This window comes from Perca flavescens, chromosome 2 (genome assembly GCF_004354835.1).
Source record: "Perca flavescens isolate YP-PL-M2 chromosome 2, PFLA_1.0, whole genome shotgun sequence".
Lineage (NCBI taxonomy): Eukaryota > Metazoa > Chordata > Actinopteri > Perciformes > Percidae > Perca > Perca flavescens.
Genome location: NC_041332.1, coordinates 6,275,208 through 6,285,388, shown reverse-complemented (window position 1 = coordinate 6,285,388; position 10,181 = coordinate 6,275,208).

Sequence of the window (10,181 nt, the reverse complement as noted above, 5' to 3'; positions counted from 1 at the left end):
CTCCTCACATGAGGGCCCTGTCGTACTCAGTCCCCTTTGTCCCCCGCCCAGTCCGACGCCCCTGCTCTGGAGACCCAATTTGGACATCAGTAATTATTAAAGTCAAGTCAAGTCATCTTTAATTATATAGCAACATTTAAAGCAACAGATGTTGACCCAAAGTGGTGGTTTAAAGCTCTAGTGTGTAACTTTTTGATATAACAAAACGTCCGTTACATTCAAGCCGTTGCCAAACGAGTTGTTTCGGGGGTGGCAGTAGCTCAGTCTGTAGGGAGCTGGGTTGGGAATCAGAGGGTCGCTGGTTCAAGTCCCCATCAGACTAAAGTATGGTGGTGGACTGGTAGCTGGAGAGGTGCCAGTTACCTTCTGGGCACTGCCAAGGTTCCCTTGAGCAAGGCACTCTGACATCTCTCCATTAGTGCATGTATATGTTCTGGGCATTTGTGTGTAATTTGGACCTGTGTGTAAAAACAACAGACTTTTGCATGCAGAAACTCAAATGAAGATTAATGACCTCTTCTGAAGAGTCCATCATGTTTTTAATGGCTACTAGCAACTGTGTGTGTGTGTATGTGTGTGGGGGGGGGGGTTAGCAGGTCAGAATGTAAAAGCATTATTATTATTATTATTTCACATCAAAAATGTCTTCTTGGAAACCCTTATCATTGTGTTGCTTATACCCAAATAAACTTGCAGTTAATTTTAGCACCACAAACCAGTGGACACACAGTGAAACTGGAGATTTTGGGCGAAGACATGACTCCTGTGGGATCTAGTCACAGTAATAAACCATTTGTGTATTTGTGTGACCTTTTGGCTTCATCATTCCCATTCCATTCCATGCCAGGAAATCCTTATATAGGCAAGATGTTCACTTTGAAGCACTTCACAGGCTGCATAGTACTTGCTTGAATGCTCGCTTTGTTTGGGTCCCTGCCCATGTAGTGTAGGCGTGGATGATGGCAATGTGGATATACCTGCCAAACAGTCACTGGAATCACAAACCATTTAGTAAAAGCTGAGGTTAAAAGTTACGTCTGGTGATGGTTTATATTTTTCTTATCGCTAACAAATCACACTAAAAAACCAAAACCAACATTAAATGTATCTACTAAGTATTGCCTGTGTATCAAAGCTAGGGCTGAGTTTTAGAAATTGATTATCCGATTCAAATTAATCATTTGAATGATCCGATACCGATTTAGAAAATTAAAAAAGTTAAAAGTTAAAGTTAGAGTGAAGATATTTGTATCATATTAAACCTAGACTATCTAAGGCACATGTGTCAAACTCAAGGCCCGCGGGCCAAATCCGGGCCCTTGCATATTTAGATCCGTCCCGTATATCAATTTAGGTTCACAATAAGTTTTGGCCCGCCTATTTGTGCGCCAAACCAAAAACACAGGAAAGTGTTTTTTAAAGTGCAATTATATGACATTCAAAGCAGAATATGTCAGATTTGTCGACTCTGAGCATCAAATTTACAAAAAGGTGACAAACGTCTAAGAAAGCCACAAAAAAGTCGGAACAAAAACAACAAAAATTAGGAAAAAAGCTACCAAAATGTAAAAAAAAAGTGACATGCAGTAACAAAAGCACGTAAATAAACTCTTTTTCCAGTGTGGCCCTTGGTGAAAATGAGTTTGACACCCCTGATCTAAGGAATCCATGTCAAGCTAAATAACGCTCCAAAGTTTAACAACATTTTGGCGAAGGAAAAACTGTCATGGCCATTTTCACAGATGTATGTATGTGGGTATACCGTCTCTGCTTCACAGCCTCTGCACCAAAAGCACCTGTCTCTATGTAACTGCTTTGGGGTAAATTCGTACATGCATTATTAATCAGTCAAAAATTGTAATAATGCAACAGGTAAGAGTACCTTGTACAAGTGGAATATTGTTCTCTTTAGGGGTGGTATTAGTAAGGGTATGAATACTTATTCCACCACTGATTTCATTTTTTCATTTTCAAATGTACTGTCAACCCACTGCGGCAGGTGGCGGTAATGCGCCTATAAACTGGTTTTCCAACGAGAACTAACACAAGACTATACCAACAATGTATAATGTAGAGGGAACACAATCACAAGTCTATAATTATATGAATTACGTTATTAATACAAACACACGTTTACATTTTCGATAACCCATAAACCACAAAGAATAATCTAAATGAATCCCGTGTGCTCTTTACATTTAAGCACATTCATATATTTCTTTTACCCCCCCGTTGTTTTTCCGAAATGGTTCTTTCCGGTAATGGTGGCAGCAGCATGTTGAAGGAGAATCCAGCGTGGATTAACAACAACAACGCCAGTTTCTGGATTTAAACGGTTTATTGTTTTGAACAGCTACCTGTAGTTTGAGGTTTGAGCATCTCTTACCCCGATTAGTCGAAGGAAACCAGCAGAGATTCCGTTACAAGATGGTAAGATGGTATTTCTAAACTAAAGCTAACGTTGTTAGCTAACAGCGGTTAACGTCACTGATGTGTATCCATCAGAGAAACTGTACTAATGGCAAATTACGTCGTCAACTAATGTATGTTGTATTGACCGGTTGTATTGTAGTTACATAATTACATTTAAAAAGTCGTAGCCTTTATTAGTTAGTTAAAGTATAATGTTTGCCCTTTTTGCTAATGTTTTTGTTACTAACGTTAGCTAGCTAACACAGCTGTTTGCTTCTCAACAGTGAAAGAAACTTTGTACCCAACAAAATTAGCTAATTTAACTACCACCAGAGGTTTGGAAGTACCTGACCTTCGTAAAGCTAGTTTACATACCCTATTATTTGACAATTGTCAAAGTTGTTAATTCGGCTCATGTAAGATGAAGATACAAAGACAAAGTTTTGAGATTTGGGGATAAACAGAAGCCCATGCGGGACTTTTAGGGATTTTTTAATAACACCAGTAATGGTTTCATTTAACTTTTAAGATAGCAATGTAGTTATCCCGAGGAGAAAATACTGAGCAGCATTAGCAATACGTAGTAGGAAAGAGTGCACATATAAAGAGTGCCAAAAAAAACAACTGTTGTTTTTAAAGTTGCTTTTTCCAAAATTAGAATCAGTCTGATAGCGTATGATTTAGTTTAAGGACATTTATAAGTGTGCTGTTTGTATGATGTTCATTGTGTCTATATTTTTTATTGTCTTTTGTTTTTATAACATAATATAACTTTGTACAGCACTTTGTTCGGCCTAGGTTGGTTTTAAATGTGTTCTATATGTAAATGTACTTGACTTGACTTGATATATTTACACATATGTTAATATGAATCCAACATATTAATAGCAAAGGTACATTTTGTGGAAAAATCATTTAATTTACACATAGAAGATAAGCTAACTGTAGGTAAGGTAGCCACAGGATATCACTGTACTTTAACGTTTATTACGTATAAATAATAACCATTTATTTTTCATCCATTCGACCCAGTTTAGTGTGTAACTCGATTGTATACAGTAGGGCTGTGGTTTTCAACCTTTTTGGTCTGATGTATTGTAATATTCTGTGTCGTATTATAAAGTATAACTTATTATTATTATTATTATTATTATTATTATTATTATTATTATTACGTACCCCCACAGTCCTGTCAGATGAACTCACATACGCCTTCGTTGATTCCCAACGTATGTTCCTAATATATATAACACAATTCATCATATAAAAGTGAATAATGTTAATGTCTTTCACTACGAACTGTCCATATTAAGGTGCGTTTCGGTAGCATTAGGGCTGACACCTTTCCGCACCTGGGTTCAAGAACTTCATGTTTCAATTCAATCATAATTCATATATACACTGTAAAAAAAAAATTGTTGACTCAACTTAAAAATATGTGTAACCTGGTTGCCTTGAAATTATAAGTTGATTGGAAATCAGATATTAAGTTGGCACAAAGAGGCTATTCAGTTCTCTCAACTTAATGTTGCAAGTTCACTGTACTAATAACATGTTCAGTCAACTAAGGTTTATTTGTAAACACAACATTCAATTTAGTGGATCCAACTTCTAATTATGCATTATATGAACTAATGATTGTGTGGAGTCAACTCCAATCTACATCAATTCAACAACTTTATGTAGTGGGGCTAATGTGCATTTTCAAGTTGTCTTGACTAAGCTTTGTATTTGTGTTGACTTTATTATGTGTGTTGTATTAACATATCAAGTAAGTTGACTCGGTTGCCTTGAAAATCTAAGTTCTACCAACTTTTTTTTAAGTTTACACAACACAAGAATGTGAGTCAAGATTAACAAAAACATTTATTCCACACATTCAAGTGTTTCATACAATATAAAACAATGGTAAGACACAGCATCAACATTTTTTTCCTTATCCACTCTGTTAAATATCTATCTGCCTTTTTCTGCCATTACAAATCATAAACCTTACTGTTACTGTGTGTGTGTGTGTGTGAGAGAGAGTGTGTGTGTAAGGAGTGAGTGAGTGTGAGACAGAGAGTGAGTGTGTAAGGAGTGAGTGAGTGTGTGAGACAGAGAGTGAGTGTGTAAGACAGAGAGTGAGTGAAGACAGAGAGTGTGTACAGACAGAGAGTGATGTGTGAGATGAGACAGTGTGTAAGACAGAGAGAATGTGTGTGAGACAGTGAGTGTGTGTGTGAGACAGAGTGAGTGAATGTGCAACAGAGAGTGAGTGTATGAGACAGAGAGAAAGTGAGTGCGACAGAGTGAGTGTGAGACTGAGACAGAGTGAGTGTGTGTGAGACAGAGTGAGTGAGTGCAACAGAGTGAGTGAGACAGAGAGGAGTGGAGTGAGTGAGTGTGAGCGAGAGAGAGAGAGTGTGTGTGAGAGTGAGTGTGTGAGACAGAGAGTGAGTGTGACATAGAGTGATTGTGTGTGTGAGACAGAGTGAGTGAGTGTGTGTGAGAGACAGAGTGAGTGAGACAGAGGAGTGAGTGTGGGAGACAAGAGAGTGAGTGAGACAGGGAGTGAGTGTTTGTGTGAGTGAGACAGGAGGAGTGTTTGTGGAGTGGGAGTGAGTGTGTGAGACAGAGAGTGAGTGTGAGACAGAGAGGAGTGAGACAGAGAGAGTGAGACAGAGACAGAGAGTGACAGAGTGATTGTGTGTGAGACAGAGAGGAGGAGTGTGTGTGAGACAGAGTGAGTGAGAGAGAGAGAGAGAGTGTGGACAGGGTGATTGAGTGTGTGAGACAGAGTGAGCTAATGTGTGTGAGACAGAAAATGAGTGAGACAGAGAGAGAGACAGAGAGAGTGAGTGTTTGTGTGAGTGAGTGTGAGACAGAGTGAGACAGCGAATGAGTGTTTGTGTGAGTGAGTTTGAGACAGAGAGTGTTTGTGTGAGTGAAGACAGAGTGAGTGTTTGTGTGGAGTGAGTGAGACAGAGAGTGAGTGAGTGAGACAGAGAGTGTCTGTGTGTGACAGACAGTGAATGTGACAGAGTGAGGAGTGTGTGAGACAGAGAGGAGTGAGTGTGAGACAGAGAGTGAGAATGTTTGTGAGAGTGTAGTGTATGAGAGACAGAGTGAGACAATGTGTGTGTGTAATAGAGAGTGTGTGAGTGTGTGTGAGACAGAGTGAGTGTGTAAGACAGAGAGTGAATGTGTGTGAGACAGTGAGTGTGTGTGTGAGACAGAGTGAGACAATGTGCACAGAGAGTGAGGAGTGTATGAGACAGAGAGAGTGAGTGTGTGTGAGACAGAGTGAATGAGAGTGAGTGAGACAGAGTGAGTGAGACAGTTTGACAGACAGAGAGTGAGTGTGGAGAGAGTGAGTGAGACTGAGTGTGTGTGAGACAGAGTGAGCTAGTGTTTGTGAGTGAGTGAGACAGAGAGGAGTGAGTGCGAGACAGAGTGAGGAGACAGAGAGGAGTGTGAGTGTGTGACAGAGTGAGTGTGTGCGACAGAGCGTGAGTGAGACAGAGTGTTTGTGTGACAGAGTGATTGTGTGTGAGACAGAGTGAGTGTGTGTGAGACAGAGTGAGTGAGACAGACAGAGAGTGAGTGAGACAGAGTGTTTGAGACAAGAGAGTGAGTGAGACAGAGAGTGAGTGTTTGTGAGTGTTTGTGAGACAGACAGACAGTGTTTGTGTGGAGAGACAGAGAGTGAGAGTGAGACAGAGTGAGTGTGTGAGACAGAGTGAGTGAGAGACAGAGTGAGTGTTTGTGAGACAGAGTGAGTGAGACAGAGAGAGTGAGTGTGTGAGACAGAGACAGTGTGTGAGACAGAGAGTGAGTGAGACAGACAGAGTGAGTGTGTGTGAGACAGACAGTGAGGAGTGTGTGTGAGACAGAGTGAGTGAGAGAGACAGAGAGTGAGAGAAGAGAGAGTGAGACAGAGAGGAGTGAGTGAGAGTGAGTGAGAGAGTGTGTGAGACAGACAGTGAGTGTTGTGTGTGAGACAGAGTGAGTGAGACAGAGAGTGGAGTGAGACAGAGTGAGACAGAGTGAGTGTTTGAGACAGAGGAGTGTGTGAGACAGAGAGGAGGAGACAGAGAGTTGTGACAGAGTGATTGTGTGTGAGACAGAGAGGAGTGAGTGTTTGAGACAGTGAGGAGACAGACAGAGTGTGAGACAGAGTGAGTGTTTGACAAGAGAGTGAGAGAGACAGAGAGTGAGTGTTTGTGTGAGTGAGTGTGTGAGACAGACAGTGAGAGTGAGTGAGACAGAGAGTGAGGAGTGAGTGTGTGAGAGACAGAGTGAGTGTGTGTGAGACAGAGTGAGTGAGACAGACAGAGAGTGAGTGTGACAGACAGTGATTGTGTGTGTGAGACAGACAGTGAGTGTGAGTGTGAGTGAGACAGGGACAGAGACAGAGAGTGAGAGACAGACAGACAGAGTGAGTGTGTGAGACAGACAGAGAGTGAGTGTTTGTGTGGGAGTGTGTGAGACAGAGTGAGTGAGACAGAGAGTGAGTGTTTGTGTGAGTGTGTGTGTGAGACAGAGTGGAGTGAGACAGAGAGTGAGTGTTTGTGTGAGACAGTGAGTGAGTGTGTGAGACAGAGTGAGTGAGACAGAGAGTGAGTGTTTGTGTGAGTGAGTGTGAGACAGAGAGGGAGTGAATGAGTGAGTGAGAGAGCCAGTGTGGGAGATAGCCTGAGTGTGCAAGGTGGTGGCAAAATAAGAGAACATATACAGTCACATATGTCAACTATAGAGGCAATAAAAACAGCATATTTTGAGAGACAGAGCAAAACAACTCTCAGGACTTCTAGTCCACCTTAGCATTGACAGCTAATATTTACATAACTGTGTGCAACATGATAATTTAACAAGACTATTTGAGGTAGTACAACCAAAAAAGGCAATAATTTTCTCCTTTTCATCCCACAAACAACTGACCTTACAAGTTTTTAAAAGACACACTTAAAAAAAAAAAGGAACAGTAACTCCATGACAACTATGTAGCCAAGATAACGGGTGGCACTTTTGAGAAATATAAAAAACAGCTATGACTGTCTAGTCCATCTGTCCATCAGCCGCACAGAGACCGGAGTCCATTAACTTGAAGAGCAAAGGTCTCCACCAATGTTCATTATCACCTTTTGTATTACCTTGAACATGTACTTGAGCCCTTTTGGGTAATGGATGTTGAAGACGAGCAGACCCATCAGCAGGGCGAATCGTTGGGCACATCCTTCAGGTCCCAAGAACGATATGCTTCTCCAGAATCAGTGCAATATCAATCATCTCCTTGGGGACAGGGCGTTGAGGATCCTCCTCTGTAACCACCAAGATTCCTACGCTCATTCCTTTCACTGCCTCACTCTCTTCGCTTTGGCTAATGACACAACAAAGTAATAAGAATAGATTGCAAATCAGCATTATTTCTTCAACAGATGAAAATTCAAGATGCATAGCAAACTTGGGTATGAAAATGTCTGATGCAAACTAATGTAAACCTATGTAAATGGAAGAAATTCAAATACATTACAATGTCAAATTAATTGAGCAAGGAATCCTGTCACTGCAACTTTGAACAATTCACTTGTTCTCCATTTAAGCAGATGTCTTTCCAGGTCTAGATTTTTATAACAAGACATATTTTCTAGATATCCTATAACTACAGGATCATGACTTCATTTGGATCAAAAAGATTGAGATTAGCAAGTGATATGGATTCCAGAGTGGCATTGATTCCTCACATACCTTACAAATCTTGAAGAATTGGGAGGGATCCTCTTTCTGGAAATGGGCCAGGCCAAGGAGAACAACTGCTCTCTCTCTCTCTTTTAATTCTGGACAATAGAAGAGGGATACAGACCAGAAAGGACATCAGTGCTTCATAAATAATAAAAAAAAATGTACACAACTTTGTATATGCAGGGAAAGGGGCAAGTAGTTCCATTGAATCCATGCTGAACTTTGTAATGCCTTATTACTTTATGCTGATTTGTTGAGGAAAAACTACAAAACTTACAGTTCCACTGCATCAGTCATGACACTGAATTAATCTTCGGTCAGTTGATTCTGAAGAAAGAAATAGAAACAAAAATACTGCATTAGTGTGGCTTAAAATACAAACAAATAGCATAGGTGTGTTGTCAGACAAGCTTGTTATTTCATGAAATGTAATGCAATTTAAGGACTATGCCCTATGTTGGAAGGCTATTTTATACCAATCAAAAAATAATGCATTGGTCAGCCCTTTCCCTAGTGTACTAAAGCCTACATCTATCCAAAGAAAACAAAGCAAGTCAGTCTGATAACACACACACACACAACACACACACACACACACACACACACACACACACACACACACACACACACACACACACACGGTAGCGTGAGTAATGAATATTTCAGTTCAGATTGAGAACTATAAATAGTTCACTTCTTCAATATTATTATTATTGATAATATTCACGTTAACGTTTCACTTCATTTAGTTATTAAAATGACGGTTGGGGAAGAGGATATGAGAGACTATAAATCTTTAGCCAAAATTCTAAACTATTACTTAGGTAGCTCCCTCCTAAGTCCGCTGTCTCTCCTCCTACCTACCCCGCCCCTACCCCCCTCCCCTCTAGCTACCTGCCTGATCAGTGCTGCTGCAGATGAGGAGAAAGCAGAGGGGGGGCTGCGCCCTCAGTCACAGACTGTTTTGGCGGACACAACAGAGAAATACCTTGCCTGCTCGCCGGACAATACTGGCGTTTTTCAACAGAAAGTCGCCAGATTTGTGGCTAGTCGCTTTTGTGAAAAACGGGGTTTGAAAAGTCGCTAAATCTAGAGCAAAAAGTGGGCGACAATTCATGATAAAAAAAAATAGTATCTTGCTTGTTTAAACTAGTTAACGGTTTCAACGTCATAGCTCATTTGCCACATCTGACCATATGCAAAAGATACGTTATCAGAACATGTTCGGACAAGCGTGCCTAAATTAAACCACCTCAGCCTGCATATTTAGCCATGACAGAAATTCAAAAGAAAACAACATTTCCCCATGCATGCCTTCATCCATAGATATACAGCCTTCATCAAACAAACCAGCTAGCTAGTCAACATAAGGGCTAACTAACTTAACTAACATTCAGAGGATTAGTTCGTTACTTGCATAACTTAGTTGAAGGCAAGTTCAGAATTTCTCCACATAATCATTACATAGCTAGCTAGCTACTACTAGCTAATTAATGAGCAATGTTTGTTCTTTTAATTCTCTCTCTCTCACACACACACACACACACACACACACACACACACACACACACACACACACACACACACACACACACACACACACACACACACACACACACACACTAACATATCACTTAGCTAGCTAAGTTTTTTAAACTAAGGGCTTGCACGTTATACTGTAGGTTTGAATGGTCAGTTCACAGTATTTCGTTAAAAACTTTAGCTTAGTAAAAACAAAACTCAAACTATACTGAAATATTAGACCATAGAAAAAGTTAAAAGTTTACTTACGCCAACGGTCAGCTCGCTTCTCGCTACCGGTCCTTCAATGGAGGAGACGTTGACTAACGTGGTCTGCCGCTCTGCGCATGTGCAAAAGGACGAGGCGTGGTGAACCCTGGGTGAACTTCAACTTACATTTGAGAAGACAAGCATGACTCAGTTGTGTCAACTGTGCATTAGAATTTCTGAGCAAAACACAGATATGTGTGTTATCTTAACAAAAGTATTGAAAAGTTTTGAGTTGAAAGTTGACTTGACCCCAA